Here is a 19,191-nt window from a genome sequence, read left to right as displayed (position 1 = left end):
GACCAGGCACTCAAGGAACTGTACGGGATTATAAGCAAGCAGGAAACTGCACACCCTGAGGCCATGTTCATTGTGACCGGGGACTTTAACAAAGCCAATTTTAAATCACTTGCACCAAAATACCACCAACACATCAGTTTTAACACATGAGGGGACCGGATTTTGGACCATTGCAACTCTCCCTTCCGGGATGGCTACAAATCCTTCCCCCACCCACCATTTGGCAAATTGGACCACTCTTCCATTCTGCTTCTGCCCGCTTACAGGCAGAAACTCAAACAGGAAGCACCCATCCTCAGAACGATCCAGTGTTGGTCGGACCAATCAGACTCTATGCTACAAGACTGTTTTGATCACGCGGAATAGGAGATGTTCCGGTCCGCCTCTAATGACGACATCGTGGTTTACGCTGATAGCGTAACGTGTTTCATCAGAAAGTGCATAGAGGATGTTGTTCCGTCGAAAACAATACGGATCTACCCAAACCAGAAACCTTGGATTATTAGCGATGTTCGCGCGGCACTTAATGCGCGGACCTCCGCTTTTAATTCCGGGAACGCAGAGCAGCAAAATGCCAGTACAGGAACAAGATTGAAGGACAGTTCAACACCACCAACTCTAGAAGCATGTGGCAGGGAATTAATATCATCACGGACTTTAAAGGGAATAAAAACTCCGCCATGAACACCGCTGCCTCTCTCCCAGATGAGCTAAATACTTTTTATGCTTGTTTTGAGGGAAATAACACCGCCCTCGCGGAGAGGGCTCTTGCGGCCAAAGCTACAGAGGTTAGTTCACTCTCCATCTCTGTAGCGGATGTAACCCGATCCTTCCGACGGGTGAATATCCATAAAGCCATGGGTCCAGACGGCATTCCGGGCCACGTCATCAGAGCGTGCGCAAACCAACTGGCTGGTGTTTTTATGGACATTTTCAACCTTTTCCTCTCTTTGTCTGTAGTCCCCACATGCTTTAAAATGTCCACCATTGTGCCTGTACCAAAGCAATCCAAAATCACTTGCTTAAATGACTGGTGTCCTGTTGCTCTGATCCCCATCATCAGCAAATGCTTTGAGAGACTAATCAGAGATTACATCTGCTCTGTGCTGCCTCCATCACTGGACCCACTGCAGTTTGCTTACCGCAACAACCGCTCCACTGATGATGCCATTGCATCTACAATACATACTGCTCTCTCCCACCTGGAAGACTACAGCTCAGCATTCAACACCATAGTGCCCTCCAAGCTTGATGAGAAACTCCGGGCTCTGGGCTTAAACAGCTCACTGTGCAGCTGGATCCTGGACTTCCTGTCAAGCAGACGCCAGGTGGTTAGAATGGGCAGTAACATCTCCTCATCACTGACCCTCAACACTGGAGCCCCGCAGGGCTGTGTTCTTAGCCCACTCCTGTATTCCCTGTACACACATGACTGTGTGGCAACACATAGCTCCAATGCCATCATTAAGTTTGCTGATGATACGATGGTGGTAGGTCTGATCACTGACAATGATGAAACAGCCTACAGAGAGGAGGTGCACACTCTGACACACTGGTGTCAGGAGCACAACCTCTCCCTCAATGTCAGCAAGACAAAGGAGCTTGTGGTGGACTTCAGGAGAAGAGAAAGAGAACACAGCCCCATCACCATCAATGGAGCACCAGTGGAGGGAGTCAGCAGCTTCAAGTTCCTGGGTGTGCACATCACTGAGGAACTCACATGGTCCATCCACACTGAGGCCATTGTGAAGAAGGCTCATCAGTGCCTCTTCTTCCTGAGACGGCTGAGGAAGTTTGGAATGAACCGCCACATCCTGACATGGTTCTACACCAGCACAGTAGAGAACATCCTGACTGGCTGCATCTCCGCCTGGTACAGCAACAGCACCGCCCACAACCGCAAAGCCCTGCAAAGGGTGGTGCAAACTGCCAGACACATCATTGGAGGTGAGCTTCCCTCCCTCCAGGACATATATACAAGGCGGTGTGTGAAAAAAGCTCGGAGGATCATCAGAGACTCCAGCCACCCGAGCCATGGGCTGCTCTCACTGCTACCATCAGGGAGGCAGTATCGCAGCATCAGGACCCACACCAGCTGACTTCATGACAGCTTCTTCCCCCAAGCAATCAGACTTTTGAACTCTTGATCTCTCACGATCAATATACATCAGCACTCCACTTTATTAATCTTATTATTTCACACTGGACTGTCATAAATTATATTCTCTTAACAACACACTGGCAACTGACTATCAACCGAGAGCCTGAATGTCAATACAGTACAATACAACCTACTGTACATTTTATATATACTATATATCCTATTTTTTTATTGTATAATGTGTATTCTATATTGTGTGTATTGTATAATGTACATTGTATGTTATTATTTGTATATTGTGTTGTGTGTAATTATGTGTATATTAGATTTTAAATAGTGTTGTGTAAATTTATTGTTTATTGTAGATTGGTATATGACTCATCACTGTCACGACTGCTATGTTGCTCGGAACTGCACACAAGAATTTCACACACTATTGCACTTGTGTATATGGTTGTGTGACAATAAAAGTGATTTTATTTTATTTTATTTGACTCTGAATCTCTTGTGATTTTAAAAGTCTACAAGTATATTTCTGCTTCAGTAAACAAGAGACAGTTTAGTTCACATGAGACGCCACTGAAGAAGATCCACTGATCCTAATCTGTGTTTGTGTGTGTGTGTGTGTGTGTGTCTGTGTGGCCCACGTGACTTCGTTAGAAGAGACTCATAGAACAGGAAGAGCTAAACAAATTGATCAAAACATCAAAATCAACAACATGAATGTTAGATTCAATACCAACCAAGCTCTTAAAAGAGGTGTTTCCTGTAATCTCAGAACCTCTTCTTAATATTAGTAACTCCTCATTATCCTTAGGGCATGTCAAGAAAATGTAAGATAGTTATTAAACCGCTTATCAAGAAACCACAGCTTGATCCTGGAGAGTTGGCTGATTATAGACCGATCGCAAATCTCCCATTAATGTCGAAAATAATTACAATAATCTAGTCTTGAGGTCATGAACGTATGAATTAGTATTAGAAACAGAGAGCATGTGTTGTAATTTAGCAACATTTCTGAGTTGGAAGATTGCTGTTCTACAAACATTGAAAATGTGGCATTCAAAGGACAGATTTCTATCAACTATAACACCTTAGTTCTTTGCTGTAGAAGACGACTTGACAGTACATCCATCGAGAGTCAAATTTTATTTTTGCCTCTTATTTTTAGAGGTTTTTGGTCCAATAATTAGTACCTCAGTTTGGAAATGAGTAGAAGAACATTTCTCGCCATCCAGTCTTTGATATCATTGATTCACTCTGCTAACTTGGAGAATTGTGAAATTTCATTGGGTTTCAAGGAAATATAAAGTTGGGTATCGTCGGCATAACAGTGAAAACTATTCCACGGTTCCTGATAATGTCTCCCAGGATAGGATCTAAACCAAACTAATGCCTGTCCACAAATGTTAACATAATTCTCAAGCCTATCCAAGAGCATTTTGTTAACTATGGTGTCAAAGGCAGCACTAAGATCTAAAAGCAATAGAAGAGAAATGGAGCCACGATCAGATGATGAGAGCAAGTAATTTGTAACTCTAATATGTGCAGTCTCTGTACTATGATGGAGCCTAAATCCTTACTTAAATTCATATATACAATTTTTTGGTAAAAATGAACGTAGTTGGGAGGACACTACCTTTTCTATGCATCTTTGGGAAGATGTCCTGCAGGTTCCATAAATAAAATAAATAGCTCCATAAATAACTACTTACAAATCTTTGAATGGTCTAGCTCCATGGTACTTAAGTGACCTTCTAGCATGCTATATTCCATCACATTCACTATGATCGCAAAATTCTGGCAAATTCTGGCCTGTTAATAATACCTAGAATATCAAAATTCACAAAAGGAGGTAGATCCATTTCCTATTTGGCTCCTAAACTATGGAATAGTCTTCCGAACACGGTTTGGGACCCAGACACAATCTCTCAGTTTAAGTCTAGACTAAAGACTCAACTTTTCAGCCAGGCATACACCTGATTTATTCATCAACTCATAGTTATGATGCATTAGTTATGTCTGCCGGAACCATAAACACTTCTCATATTCTATAATCCTCTTTTAAAGTGAATGGCATCTAGCTAATATTATTCTATATGCTTTCCAGTCTTAACCTTAGGATACATAACTGTATCCTGAGGTTACCAGAGCCTGCCAGATCCAGCTCTGGTCTTGCACTACTACATGTTGCTGAATGATGACGATTAACTGCAGCCAGTGCCAGCCAGATATCACTTCAGTCTACTACGATGGACTTCACAGAGGATGAACTGATGCCAGCACCAACAGTCAGACATGGGTTACTTCACTGGACACTGCCTGAAACTTGGACTTCAGATGGACTTCTCCGGAAATGAATCTGCCACAAGCTTACAGTCGAATTGCAGTGCACCTTACTGACCTCTGCGTGGATCACCTTGGTCAAAGGATGTACTACACTCTTAAAATGGAATACATAGATAATAAATTAATTGCAGCCTTCATCAGCAAATTAACAAAGGACAATGCATTTGTGTGCACTTCTGCAGTTAATTCAAGATGTTAATTCTAAGAATTTAGTCATTAAACTTACAGTTAATACAAAATATTTTTGTTTAAACATTAACATTTATTTAGTTTACTAATTTTAAATAAACTAATAACTTTGTAAACTAATTTTAATGACTTGTACTAAACACAGATAACTAATATTTGCATTATATTCATGGTTTAGCCAGAGGGGAACTGGCCCCCTCTTTCCCCCAAGGTTATTTTTCTCCATTAACCAACATCTTATGGAGTTTTTTTTTTCCTTGCCACAGTCACCTTAAAGGGATTGTTCACCCAAAAATGAAAATTCTCTGATAATTTACTCACCCTCATGACATCTGAGATGTGTATGAATTTCTTTCTTCTGCAAAACACTTTTGAAGATTTGGCAGAGATGGACAAACAAACAGATTTACGAGACAGGACCAACTAGGCAGAGAGAGTGGGGTAAGTTACTTCACACCAAACACACTTACCTAAAATACATTCAATAATCCAGCAACGAACATGGCACATGAAGGGATTTAAATAAGCAGGAACAAACAAGGGACAGGTGCCGCTCGCCAGCTGAAAGTTGGCATGATCAGTGTTACCATGGAAATAATCATGGTTCCCATGGAAATGCTGATTCCGCTTGCCAGCAGCACCTGAAACACAAGAGGGAGAAAACATCAACACAGTTAGAACAAAACAAACAGAACATGGAGCATGAGTGTCCAGATCCCGACACAGACAGAAACAGAACCATACAGGAAGTCAGTATCTAGACACCATGCTCCAGACATGAAACAAGTCTGACCGAAGAGCGCATGGCGGTAACCCACAACTGGACCCATGCGCTCACACAAAGAACGTACATGAAACACAAGACATGGGATGATGATGTCACGTCCCTTCAGACAAAACCCCAAACTGACAGAGTGACAGGACTGTGACATTACCGAAGAGCACACAGCGGTAACTCACACCCTGACCCGTGCGCTCAACACAAAGACAGGACACGAAACACAAGACAGAACATGGGGCGATGATGTCTGTAAAACACTTCAAGGTCAGGAGGGAAGGAGGACACAGGGAACAGGTTTCTTCACTCAGAGGTAAAGGTTTTTAATGAATCACTCTCAGCACTTACAGCTTCACAAATACACAACAGCTTTGCAACAATTGTACATTAGCTTCACAAACAGTCTCTGGACCCAGACTCTCTATCCCCTCTTAACGCTGGTGGTCCCTTTTTTAACGCTCTCCCCAAGCTCACTAGAATTAGAGACAGGTGTTAATCGTTACCTAGCTCAGGTGTATACACCCTTACCGCTTTCTCTCTCTCCAGACGAATGCTTGACCACGCCCCCGCTGCCACAATGTCACGGTCCCATCAGACAAAAACCCAAAGACTGGGGAATGGCCTCCGTGGCTGTGAGCACTGGCAGAGTCTGGGGAACGGCCCTACGTGGCCGTGAGCACCAACAGAGATTGGGGAATGGCCTCCTTGGCCGTGAGCACTGACAGAGACTGGGGAACAGCCTCCATGGCCATGAGGACTGACATGGACTGGGGAACAGCCTCCATGGCTGTGAGGACCGACATGGACTGGGGAACAGCCTCTGTGGCTGTGAGCACAGACAGTGACAGGGGAACGACCTTCTTGGTCGTGAGCACGGCAGTGACAGGGAAATGACCTCTATGGTCATGGACACCAACAGAGACAGGGAAACAGCCTCCGTGGCTGTGAGCACAGGCTTGACAGGGGAACGACCTCCATGGTTGTGGGCACTGGCAGTGGCAGGGGAATGACCTCCTTGGTCGTGAGCACAGACAGTGACAGGGAAACAACCTCCATGGTCGTGGGCACTGGCAGTGACAGGGAAACAACCTCCATGGCCATGAGCACTGACAGCAGCAGGAGAACGGCCTCCATGGCCGTGGGCACTAGCAGTGACAGGGAAACGGCCTCCATGGCCGTGAGCGCTTCAGCAACTGGGAAACGGTCTCCGTGGCCTTGGATGCTGGTAGTGGCAGGAGAACAGCCTCCATGGCCATGAGCACTAGCAGGGAAGGGGGAACAAGGCCTTGTTAGTTGGCTGATTAAGGTTTTGTTGGCAATTCATTGATAGTCTATGTATTCCATTTCAAGAGTGCAGTCCATTATTAGACCAAGGTGATACAGGCAGAGATCAGTTAGGTGCATTGCAGTTCAACCGGCCGGTAATTTCGGTGAGGTCTATCCTAAGTCCAAGGTTCAGGCAATGGCATATGAAGTATCCCATGTCTTATGGTTGGAGTTGGCATCAGTTCACCCTCTGAAGTCTATCGTAATAGACTGAAGTGATGTTTGGCTGGCACCGGCTGCTACAAGCCAGAATTTTGCGATCGTAATGAAAGTGATGGAATATAGCATGGTAGAAGGTCACTTAAGTATTGCGGAGCTAGACCATTCAAAGCTTTGTACGTAGTTAACAGAATTTCAAAATTAATACGAAATTTAACAGGTAGCCAATGTAATGACAATAAAATGGGGCTAATATGATTATATTTCTTGGTTCTTGTCAGCACTCTGTCTGCTGCATTTTGAACCAATTGAAGTTTATTTATTGATCTTGCTAGACATCCTCCCAGTAATGCATTACAATAATCTAGTCTTGAGGTCATGAACGCATGAATAATTTTTTTTGGTATCAGCAACAGAGAGCATGTGTCGTATTTTAGTAATAATTTTTAGGTGGAAGAATGCTGTTCTACAAACTCTGGTAATTTGATTTTCAAAGGACAGATTGGTATCAAATATAACACTTAAGTTCTTCGCTGTAGAAGAAGATGTAACAGTACATTCATTGTGAGTCAAATAATATTTTAGCGGCTTGTTTTTAGAGGTTTTTGGTCCAATAATTAGTACCTGTGTTTTGTCGGAATTGAGTAGAAGGAATTGTATGGCCATCCAATCTTTTATTTCATTGATACACTCTGCTAATTTGGAGAATTGTGAAATTTCATCAGGTTTTGAAGAAATATAAAGTTGGGTATCGTCGGCATAACAGTGGAAACTTATTCCACGATTCCTGATAATATCTCCCAGGGGAAGCATATACAAGGAGAAAAGCAGAGGCCCTAAAACTGATCCTTGTGGCACTCCATACTTTACTTTTGTTTGGTTTGACAATTCCTCATTTACATAGACAAAGTGGTAGTGGTCTGCTAAATAGGACCTAAACCATGCTAATGCAATGCCATGAATGCCAACATAATTCTCTAGCCTATTCAAGAGAATGTCGTAATCTATCATGTCGAATGCAGCACTAAGATCTAAAAGCACTAGAAGTGAAATGCAGCCGCGATCAGATGATAAGAGCAAGTCATTTGTAACTCTGATAAGTGCAGTCTCTGTACTGTGATGGGGTCTAAATCCTGACTGAAATTGTTCATATATACTATTTCTCTGTAGAAATGAACATAGTTGGGAGGATACTACCTTTTCTAGTATTTTCGACATAAACGGGAGATTTGAAATCGGTCTGTAATTAGCCAGTTCTCCAGGATCAAGTTGTGGCTTCTTAATAAGCAGTTTGATAACTGCCATTTTAAAGTTTCTTGGGACATGTCCTAAGGATAGCGAGGAGTTAATAATATTAAGAAGAGGTTCTGAGATTACAGGGAATACCTCTTTTAAGAGTTTGTTTGGTATAGGATCTAACATGCATGTTGTGGCTTTTGATGTTTCGATAAGTTTTGTTAGCTCTTCATGACATATGACAGCAAAGGATTGAAGTTGCACGCGAGGAAAATTATGAGACACTGTTTTCTGAGGTACTGTGACAGATGATTGCATAATTCCAATTTTATTTCTGATTATTTCAATTTTATCAGTAAAGAAATTCATGAAGTCATTACTCTTGTGCTGCGACAGAATATCTGGTTCTATTGAGGATTTATTCCTAATCAATTTAGCCACAGTACTGAATAAACACCTAGGATTGTTGTGGTTATTTTCTATGAGTTTGCTAAAATATGCTGACCTGGCAGCTTTTAGTGCCTGTCTGTAGCTACAGACACTATCCTTCCATGCACCGTGAAATACCTCTAATTTTGTATTCTTCCACTTGTGCTCCATTTTCTCAGTTGCTCTCTTGAGAGTATGAGTGTGATCATTGTACTATGGTGCAGGGCTTTTTTCTTTAATTTTCTTTAATCGAAGGGGGGCGACACTATCAAGAGTGCTAGAGAAGACTGTATTTATATTTTCTGTTATTTAATCATTAATCATGTTCTTCTAGGCTTTGTGGTTTACTGAGTGTGTGAGATAGATCTGGAAGATTATTAGTGAAGCTATCTTTAGTGGTCGAAAGAATAGTTCTACCTGAATGATAGTGTGGTGTAGATTGAGTAACATTAGCTGATCGCAGCATACAAGAGATGAGGAAATGATCCGAGATGTCATCACTCTGTGGCAGAATTTCTATAGTATCAATATCAACTCCATACGACAGAATTAAATCTAACGTATGGTGATGAGTTGGTCCTGTCACATTTTGTCTGACTCCAAGAGAGTCGAGAATATTGATAAATGCTAATCCCAATGTGTCATTTTCATTATCTATGTGAATGTTGAAGTCACCAACAATTAAAGCTCTATCTACAGTAACTACAAAATCTGATAAAAAATGTGCAAATTCACCAAGGAAATCAGAATAAGGCCCAGGTGATCTATATACTGTAGCAAGGGTAAAAGATGACAGAGCGGTCAGTTCAGTGCCGCAGCAGGAGGGACACAACGTCTAGTTCCCTCCATCAGGGAACAGAGGTTACATCAGTAACCAAGACATTCCCTGTCTGTCACTCATTCGAAGTTGTGTCGATGTAGTGACACTAGGGGTTCCTATACAAAATTATGCAGATGCTGAACCGTGTCGCGAGGTACGGAGGAGCGGGCACAGGCAGGCTGCTGCGTGCCTCACAGCGAATGCTCGACCACGTCGTGACCTTCCAGCGAGTTAGGTAAGGTGTCTCCTGGGTTCCAATAAGGGCAGGAGGAGGACTTAATGATTTTTGTATTAAGCAATTTCCCGCTGAGCACCTGCTAGAATAGTGCTGGGGAAGTGCTCTTTCCTCTCCAGGAGGGAGAGCACTACAGAGACCACATCCTACCGGAGGGAGGTTAACATGTGGAGAATACCTCACATGAACTTACCGACAGGGAAATTCACATATGGAATGATACCACTGGGAAGACCCTATCTATGGAGAGGGTACACAGCCACAGTGGCCGAGGCAGAGCAGAGCTCTGACAAGGGGAAACACAGGGTTCACCTGAGGGGAAACTGAACAGTGGAAATGCATCATACGGGATTACCGAGGGGGGAATCACTATGTATGGAGCACTGAGCACTGAGCCTAAGTACACAGGCTCACCTGAAAAGGGGCATACCATAAATACTGGGCCTGGTGGCGTTACTCCTCCGCCGAGTTCAACACCGAATAGTGCTTAAGGAATTAAAGAAGAAGTCTAGTTTCACCAGTTACGGGGAACTCTTGTGGACAAGATAGCGCACATTATCACCTCAAAAGGGGAAAGGCACAATGCAAACGATACACCAACCGGCCGCCTGGCCTACCTGTTGTTACCCCATAACACTCAGGTCGAAACCAGTTCTATGCGCAGGTTGTAGAACCTCGCAAAGGTATTGGGTGTAGCCCAACCTGCTGCTCTGCATATGTCTGCTAGAGAGGCGCCCCTTGCCAGTGCGCAGGAGGACGCAACACCTCTGGTGGAGTACGCCTGGACTCCCAAAGGGCACAGCAGGTCTTGTGATTGGTAAGCCAGAGAACTGGCATCCACAATCCAATGGGACAACCTCTGTTTGGAGACAGCTTTCCCCTTCTGCTGCCCTCCAAAGCAGACAAAGAGCTGCTCCGAGCATCTAAAGCTCTCTAAAGATGTGCAGGGTGTGAACTGGACACAACAATGACAAGGCCGGGTCTTCCTCCTCTGAAGGGAGCGCTTGCAGTTTCACCACCTGATCCCGGAAAGGAGTGGTGGGAACTTTGGGCACGTAACTGGGCCGGGGTCTCAAGATTATGTGAGAGTGTGCCAGCCCGAACTCCAGGCGTTCGCTGGTGACAGAGAGCACCTGCAGGTCCCCCACCCTCTTGATAGAAGTGAGCACCACCAGGAGGGCCGTCTTCAGGGACAAAGTGCTGAGCTCAGCCTGCTCCAGGGGCTCAAAGGGGGCTCTCTGTAAGGCAGGTTGGACCACAGAGAGATCCCAAGAGGGAATCAGGTGCTGTCTAGGAGGATTCAATCTCCTTATGCCTTTGAGGAACCTGGTGATCAGGTCGTGCTGTCGAGAGGGTCTCCCATCCAGTGTATTATGATATGCTGCAATAGCAGCCACATACACCTTCAGGGTAGAAGGAGACAACCGTCTCTCCAGTCCCTCCTGTAGAATGGACAACACAGACCCAACTGCACATCTCCATGGATCTTCCCCATGGGAAGAACACCAATTCACGAAGAGATGCCACTTCAGAGTGAACAGTCGCCGCATGGAGGGGGCTCTGGCCTGAGTGATCATGTCTACCACTGCTGGCGGAAGGCCTGCTAGGTCCTCCGCATCCCATCTAGGAGCCAGACGTGGAGATTCCAGAGGTCTAGCCGTGGGTGCCAGAGTGTGCCCTGCCCCTGAGTGAGAAGGTCCTGCCTCAGGGGAATGCACCAGGGAGGGGCTACTGCCAGGAGCATCAGGTCTGAAAACCAAGTCCGATTGGGCCAGTATGGCGCAACCATCAGGACTTGTTGCCCATCCTCCCTGACTTTGCACAACATCTGTGCAATGAGGCTCACTTGGGGAAACACGTACTTGCGCAGCCCCCGAGGCCAGCTGTGCGCCAAGGCATCCGTGCCGAGGGGAGCCTCGGACAGGGAGTACCAAAGGGGGCAGTGAGAGGACTCTCGGGAGGCGAACAGGTCCACCTGTGCCTCTCCGAATCTCTCCCAAATCTGCTGGACTGCACGGGGGTGGAGTATCCACTCTCTGCGCACCGTTACCTGCCATGAGAGCACGTCCGCTGCACGGTTGAGGACGCCCCGGGAGGTGAGTGGCTCGCAGAGACTTCAACATCTGCTGACTCCAAAAGAAGGAGGCAGCAGGCGAGTTGCGACATGCGACGTGAGTGTACCCTGCCCTGGCGGTGAGAGTACAGACAGGAAACAACTCGAGAAGATGTCACTTTTTTTTGAAATATTAAAGTTTGTCTCTTTAGATTTACCACGAAAACTTGCCATGCACAGAACAACACTTGTGTTTGTTTCCCGCAGATGCATTGAATATGCAGTGATGTGATGAATATTAGTGTTTGTCTGCCACAAGCTCGCGGATGCATTGCAAGTGATGTGAATAATGTAAGCTGCTCTCTAAAGGCGGTGTATTTGGATACAAGTAGGAATGAGATATCCATTATACCATAATAATTGCAATCGGGAGCCTGCAAAGATGCAAATTATACATCATCACAAGCGGTTCTCTTCCGCGATTTGGTATCATTGTGTTCATATCAGCAGCAAACCATACTGGAGTTCACATGAACCATACCCCAGACCACCTTTTCAGGTGGACCCGGGTACGGTTCACGGGTGCGCACCCGAGTTCGGAAAACAGCATTCACATTGTCCAAACGAACCGAACTTTGACATCATACGACCCTGGGTGCGCACCAAAAGTACTAGTGTGAAAGCACCCTTAGAGTCATCATTGTGTAGTTTGTTTAAATATGATTGTAAATTGTGTATAAAAATAAATAATTAAATAATAATTGTATTTAGAACCCCAATGAGCAAGCCAAAGGCAACTGTGGCAAGGAACACAAAACTCCATAAGATGTTAGTTAATGTAGAAAAATAACCTTGGGAGAAACCAGACTCACTGTGGGGGCCAGTTCCCCTCTGGCTAACCAGCATAAATATAATGTCAATATTAGTTATTTATGTGCAGTACAAGTCATGGTTTAAAATTAGTAAACAATGTAAGTGTTAAGGGCCAGTGTTTAAACAAAGATTTTGTATGAACTGTAAGATTAATAACTAATGTCTTTAAAGTTCAGCCTGGATTAACTGCAGAAGTTTACATAGGTGCAATGTACTTTGTTAGTTGGCTGATGAAGGCTTTTGCTGGCAATTAAATGATAGTCTATGTATTCCATTTTAAGAGTGTAGTCCATCATTAGACCAAGGTGATGCAGGCAGAGATCAGTGATGTGCTATCACTCATGCCATGGTGAAAAAGCACGCCAAGTCTATTTCTTCTGAAGATCTTGATTTGACAAGGGACCTGAAGTTAAACCTGCTTTGGCAGTGTTGTAGTTGAGACCAGCTCATCCGAGTCCAAGTCCAGTCCGAGACCAGAGTAGGTCGAGTTCGAGTCAAGACCGAGACCAGAAGAGGGTTGAGTACGAGTCAAGACCATAACTGGAGAGGGCCAAGTCTGAGTTGAGACCGAGTTTTTAATGAAAGTATTAAATAGTTTAAAGAACTATAGGCGCATATATTAAATAAACCTATATTTATTATTTTAACATTTCTGCTTTGCAAAATACAGAACTGTACAATAACTGTACAATAAAATGGACCTAAAAACCAAACAATAATCTATTTAATATGAAAATGTTTATGTAGAAAGTGATATAAACATTTACATTCAATTTGTTAACAATTTCCTCAATTGCACTACTTCAAGATTTCTTTTCGAGGTACACACAGAATTAAGCCAATACTGATGACATTGAGAAAAGTATTTTTACATTTTCTTCAGTATGTGTAGCATTCATGTAACTAATGGCTAAAGCATTTCTAAAAGACTAGAGGCCGTTCAGACTAACACAGTGCAACAAACCCAGATAGCACACGTATGTCTCCGAGATGTCTGTTTTAGATCTTTTCATCTGGAAAGCATCTAACATCTGCTAAACATCTTAAAAGATCAGATTTACAATAAATCTAAATCATAAAAGTCTCATTTGCGGAATGTCTTATTGACATCCGAGACATACTTATTGACATACATCTTATAAACTTATTGCAGATGAGCAAACAATGTAAAATAGATGTCTTCCAGATGTAAGCATACACATCAAATAGACGTCTGTTTGTTGTACGTGTGCTATCAGGGAAAATAGTATAAAACAGGTGTCTCGAGACATGTTTTTAACAGTTGATGTTCTTTTTAACTTGACAAAAGAACTCTGAAAAATAAAATTGTGGCGCTCCTGCATGAGACGCCAAAAACACAGTGATATGTACGCAACGGTCAAAGACATCTGTTTAGCATGTTTACATAGAAAAACTACTGAAAAACAGCTTGGGTGGACGCAACAATGTGTTTGGTGTGAAAAAAAAATGTATTAACAAGACACAGCACCAGTGGAAGATTTTCAAAGTTACCTCTCAAAAAAGCAGTCTTTTGTTGACTGTAGGTAAATATTAACTTTATCCAATGAACGAATCGGGACTGAATAGCCAGTCGATTCAGACCTTTTTGCTAACCTGATTGGTCTATTTGGTGAAAAGGTCCGACTCAATAGAATTATTTATTTGTGAACTGGGCATCACTAGTTCTGATTCTACTCAGCAGATTAAAATGCGGGACATGACTTCAAGATCTCTGATATTATCAGTCAGAAAAATCTCTCAGATAAGTTGAAGCTTTTCACTGTATATTTTTTGAAAAGGGACTTGACTGGACTTGGGATTAATTCCGAGTCCACACTTGTTCAAGTTCGAGTCAAGACCGAGTCAGATTGCTCACAAGTCCATGACAAGACCAAGACCATGAAAATATGGTCTTGGACTCGGACTAGAGGCCGAGTCCGGTCTCGAGTACTACAACACTGCCCTTTGGTAAATAAAATCATTGAGATTTCTTTATTTCAAGCAAAATTAATTTGCGAAGATTAAAAAAGAGTTTGATTTCAAAAAGCAGATCGAACTCTTACCTCACTCTTTGATTCAGTCTGCTCTAACCAGGACATTGTAAATTAGTTATTTTCTCAGCGATGGCATTCTCATGAGAAAATGGAGACCACACAATGTTCCTAAATTGGGATGTAGTCTACCAAATTGTTGTGCCACATGAATATCGGAATTAATTTCTTAGTGTTGCTCATGAGGGTGTAGCTGCTCACATGGGTGTTGCTAAAACCTATCGACATATCCTTTGCCACCTTTTCTGTCCTGGTTTAAAGCAGGATGTGATGCGATACTGCAAAACCTGTCATGTTTGTCAGGTAGCTGGCAAACCCAACCAACTGATTCCGCCTGCTCTCATTTCATATACTTATAGAAGCATATAATTATAGATTGTGTTGGTCCACTTCTACACTCCAAATCCAGCTACCAATATCTTTTAACAATACTGTGTGTAGCTACCCGCATCCTAGAGGCCATTCATCTGCGGAAAATGACGGCAAATGCAGTAACTAAAGCCTTGCTCAAATTTGTTTCTGTTTGGCCTTCCAAATATGCTTCAAAGTGATCAGGGCTCAAATTTTACTTCAATGGTGTTTGCCCAAGTCCTTAAAAGCCTCCACATTAAGCACAGTCTCTCCAGTGCTTATCATCCTGAAAGCCAGGGGGTACTGGAGCGATTTCATCAGACACTTAAATCAACGTTGCATGCCTACTGTCTGGAGGATAGTAAGGACTGGGAAGATGCTGTTCCTTGGTTACTATTCACCACTAGATAAGTGGTACAAGAGTTGTTGGGATTCAGCCCAGCTGAGCTGGTCTTTTTGTTCATTCTGTGCATCGGCCTTTGGCTGTTTTGAAAGACCAGTGGATGACTGAACCCATTCCTCAAAGCATTTTGAGTTTTGTTAGTGATTTCCATACTCGTTTGTTCTGAGCTTGTGAATTGGCCAGAGAGAACTTGAAGAGTGCACAGACCAAGACGAAACTGTGGTTTGACCTCATGGCAAAATATAGAGTGTTTTAACCAGGTGATGAAGTACTAGTCCTGTTGTCTGTACCTGGTTCTGCATTACATGCTCAATTTAGTGGACCCTATGTTATCAAACAAAAAGTTTCAGAACATGATTACGTGATTGCAACTCCAGACCAATGACTATAGATGCGTGTATGCCATGTAAATTTGATAAAGCCCTACTATGAGCTGCAATCCTGTGTTAAAGCTGATCCTCTCTCACCAGCAAAAAAAAACAAAAAAAACATTTTGGGCGAAACATTGATTAAACCTGATCCAGTTGTTTTGTTGTCTTCTCTTGCAGAGGAGAGCAAAGAATGTGTCTGTAACAAGGTAAAGGTTGGGAAAGGAGGAGGCAGGAACCGGCTGAACAGTCAAAATAATGTTTAATGAGAAATTAAAACATAAAGACAAAACATAAACACAAACGCACACACTGCAGCTGCATGAGGCTCTCTCCCGAACTGCAGTGTCCCACTGCATTTATCCCTTTCCTCGGCTGATTAGCCCGATCGGGGGCCGGGCATGCATAGTCATGGCCTGGCCCCACCCTCCTCCTCGTCACAGTGTCATTTAAAGAAATCTGAGATGTTGGATGTGCTTCCTGAGCAACTCCTTCATCTTTCAGACACTGAAAAAACAGATGTTGTAGCCTTGGTTAAATAATATCATCAGCTCTATAGTGATGTGCCTAGTCAAACCTCTGTCTTGCAGCACAACATTGACGTAGGGTTAACAGCCCCAATAAAACAGCATCCATATTGGGTTAACCCCGCAAAACATGCTCTTTTGCAAAAGGAAGTGAGTATATGCTTGCCAACAACATTGCTGAGCCTAGCTCAAGTGCGTGGAGTTTGCCGTACATTTTGGTTATTAAGCCTGATGGTACATGTTGTTTTTGTACCGACTATTGCCATGTGAATGCGGTCACTTGATCTGATTGTTTTCCGATACCAAGGATTGATGATTGTGTTGACAGGGTGGGATCTGACATATTTGCCAGCAAGTTTGACTTGCTGAAGGGATATTGGCAGGTTCCACTCCCGAGTCATGCCAAAGAAATCTCCAAATTCGTTACTCCTGATGCGTTCCTTAATTATAAGGTTATGGCCTTCAGGATGCGAAATGCACCCGCTACCTTTCAGTGTCTTGTTAACATTGTACTGTCAGGGTTGTCTGGGTGCGAGGTGTATCTTGATGACGTGGTAGTATATAGCTCATCCTGGGCTGAGCATTTGGCATAAATTCATGAACTCTTCCACAGGTTATCCAATGCTAAACTCACCATCAATTTGGCCAGATGCAAATTTGGTAAGGCTATTGTGACATATTTGGGCCGAATTGTTGTAAGAGGGCAAGTGCGTCCTGTGGAAGCAAATGTTGGCATGATCAATAATGTTCCTTTTCCGAGTGACTGTCGTGGGTTGTGCTGCTTATAGGCATGGTAGGTTACTACCACTTTTTGTAGGAACTTCTCTTCTGTTGTATCTCTGTTAACTGACCTTCTGAGCCCGAAAACTACATTTCAGTGGTCTGAGTATTGGGGGGGGGATTTTTTCCCCTTTTTCTTAATTAGGAATGCTCCATTCCCAATGTGCTTTTAAGTCCTCGTGGTCGCAGTCCGGGTGGCGGAGGATGAAACCCAGTTGCCTCCACGTCTGAGACCATCAACCCATGCATCTTATCATGTGGCTTGTTGAGGGCCTTGCCACGGATACATTGCACGTGTGGAGGCTTCACGCCATTCACCACGGCAACCATGCTCAACTCACCACGCGCCCCACCGAGCACGACCCACATTATAGCGACCATGAGGAGTTTACCCCATGTGACTCTACCCTCCCTAGCAACCGGGCCAATTTGGTTGCTTAGGAGACCTGGCTGGAGTCACTCAGCATGCCCTGGGATTCAAACTAGCGAGCTAGTGAACTCCAGGTAGCCAGCGTATTTTACTGCCAACGAGCTTTTGAAAATATCAATGGCTTGCTGGTCATGGCTCCCGTATTAGCTGCACCAGATTTCACCAAACCTTTCTGTCTCGCAATTGACACAACTGTCCTTTTCTGCATATCGCTGCCCCCTTCCGCATATCGCGGCGCCATTTTGTGGCGCGTTCTACATAAAACGGCGGCCCATGTGGTCCCATTTCGCAGCCAGCCCACCGGGAAAAGTCCCGGTTCTCCCAATGGCCAGTCCGCCACTGGTTTGAGTGTGTTTTGCTGTCTCGCTGGCAGCCCTTTGTTTTGTTTTCCCTCTCTATATGTGTTCAATTACCTGTAGATGCAGTCCACCTGTGCTACGTCATCAAGAGCTGATGAGCTCCCTTATAATCTACAGTTCAACCTGCTCAGTGTGGAGAAAGCCTTCAACTGGCAACTGCTTTGGTGTTTGGCTTGCTATTTTGTGATTATGTCTCTTCCACCAAAGTTAATACTAATTAAAATACTCCCTTTTGAGCCTATATTTGTGTTGTGGTCCATTTGGTGTTACTCCTGGCCTTGGCTAGCCATAACATTATAGTATATTTTTCTCTGAGTATTATCACATATTGAAGCACCTCAGTGACAGCTGATGTTGAGATCATTATGTGACATCATGTTTACGGTGGATTCATGCGATGTAAAGAATGGAAGACAGTAATGTTGTCACCTCATGATGCTGATGTGGTGTTATCAAAACATTGCTCTGATTGTTTGAGCAGTACAATCAATTTGGGGCGAGACCAATGAATAAATGATTGACAGACAGTGCAGCTGCTTGTGAGTGACTGAGATGAGATTGACATCTAATGAGTCAAACATGATTAGATTACACGTTCATCTGCAGAGCCACATGATTATTTGTGCATAAACATCTCCTGAACACCAACACAATAAACACTACATACACATTACAATATTGTGATTAGTTACACAATAAAGGATGTAGTAGTAATTGCTTGTAGTTTTGCAGCTCTGTTTTTGGTCAATGGAGAAAATTACAGATAAAGCACACCGCTGATGTTTAAATGTGGTGTCACACACAAACAATTTAACACATTATATTTTAACAATACATGATTTTCCCCATTTGATTTTCAAACAAAAAATAGCTCTAATAATAATAAAAAAAATTTGAGGAAAAACAATGTTTAAAAAACTACATTTTCTTAAAAATGATCAATTTCAATTTCCTAGAATAAACATAATAATTATTTCATTTCTTTGATGTATTTATTAACTTGGAATCCCAAACTAAAGTCATGCATTCTTCAATACTGCTAATTATTTTCACTGTCAGCTCTCACAAGCTGAACTCATCTTCACTGTTGTCAGTCACTGAGCACTCTTCTGACTAGGGTGACCAGATTCCTGCTTGTGAAAAACAGGACAGCCCCCTCCCAGCAAAAATGAAATTGACATATCCTTACCTAGGCACAGATCAATGCGAATAGAGGGTGCATCCACATCTGTAAATGTTGTCACCTTGTACTTTTCGTTGGCAGCAATTTTCCTTAGTGTGCGCTTGTCTTTCAAGTGTTTATTGTAAAATGCAGAGCAGTCCAGTCCAAAATTAAGACGTACAAAAAGCATTGCCTTCATACTGAGCCCCTAA

The sequence above is a fragment of the Myxocyprinus asiaticus genome, chromosome 7 (assembly GCF_019703515.2).
Source record: "Myxocyprinus asiaticus isolate MX2 ecotype Aquarium Trade chromosome 7, UBuf_Myxa_2, whole genome shotgun sequence".
Classification (NCBI taxonomy): domain Eukaryota; kingdom Metazoa; phylum Chordata; class Actinopteri; order Cypriniformes; family Catostomidae; genus Myxocyprinus; species Myxocyprinus asiaticus.
This window is presented reverse-complemented; position numbering follows the sequence as displayed.